Source organism: Protobothrops mucrosquamatus, unplaced genomic scaffold (genome assembly GCF_001527695.2).
Source record: "Protobothrops mucrosquamatus isolate PMUCROS unplaced genomic scaffold, P.Mucros_1.0 scaffold774, whole genome shotgun sequence".
In the NCBI taxonomy this organism is placed as follows: Eukaryota; Metazoa; Chordata; class Lepidosauria; order Squamata; family Viperidae; genus Protobothrops; species Protobothrops mucrosquamatus.
Window position 1 is genome coordinate 626157 of NW_015387042.1, and position 1487 is coordinate 627643.

The window sequence follows — 1487 nt, forward strand, 5'->3', positions numbered from 1 at the left end:
ATATATATATATATATATATATATATATATATATATATATATATATATATATATATTCCATAGATGCTATAGTCTTATCAATTGTTTTGAAGCATTGTTTTTACTGGCTACTAAGCTAAGTCACTGCACTGAGGCTGATGATTTTTTGAACTGTATGGCATGGCAAATGCTTCTTCAAAATTAAAAGCCAGATGAATCTGTTTGCCTCATTGAGATTATCTAATCTGAACCATTTCCCTCACAGAAATTCTTAAGTATATACAGTTAGTTGACCACAGCCAGTATTGCCCTGTTGAACTTCTGACTAGTGCTGTAATAGAATGGAAATACTATCATACTGCCCAAAATGCCATTATATATGATGGAGAGTGACGTCACTTATGGATACCAGTTTCCAGATTTTTCAAGTGAGAATATACAGTTTCCCTGTAGCAAATTAGTCCCAACTTCCTTAAAGAATTATTCAGGATAAATCAAATAATTTATTATCCCCTGGGAAAACATCTTAAGAAGAAAACAGTTCTAGATATAGCATCTTTACATAATTATTTTAGAAAAGCGACATTTTCATGTTTTACAATAACATCCTATTCAGGGATAAACTCATTAAACATGACTTGTTTGCTGCTTTTTAATATATTTTAATCTTATTCACAGCTTCTAATACTGTGTCTCTTCTTAGGTTAATCTAGGTGTATCCAATCAAGTGAAACAATAAATATAATTATGCATTCAAACATAAAATGAGTGGGAATTAATTATATTCATATATTCCTAACCGCCACCATATGACAAGCAATTAACAACACATTACCATACAGAGTGAACTCAAAGAGAGAGAGAGAGAGAGAGAGAGAAAGAGGAGAGAGAGAAAGAAAGAAAAAAAGTGCAGAGTTTAGTATGAATATTCAGTGCAGAGAAATGATTTTTGTCTTATTTTTTTAAAATAGCCAGATATGATAATGAATAAACTCACAGCTATGAAAATCACATCCAAGTTTTTCATCCTGATCACAATTTACAAGAAAAGTAAATCAGTGATCTGCTGTCTTATACCTTCTGACCGTACAATAAAGTTTACTGGAAGATGGAACATCATGAAAATTTCTCAAATATCAGGCAAATTTTTGTTTGTATCCTACTTCCAATAGAGATGGCCAGTGTAGGGGTCATCAACTTGAACTTGTTATATGATTCTCTTGGTGTCTCTCTGCTTTCCAGGTGTTAAGTATATTTTAAGGTTCTTTTAAATAAATAACAGTAACAGAAATAAATAAATAAGTAGCAGAAATTGGCAAATTGCAAAATACCGGACTCCAGCATTTTGGAAGTATTTCAAAAAATTGTCCATAGTTTTGTTTTGATTTTGAAAGATTTATAGACACAGCTCAGTGCTTTGTTTGGAATTGTCCACCAATCTTCTCATCTAAAACTGAAAAAATAAGTTGCATGGTAAGGACCATTTGGGGAGAAGTCTACAGGAAACT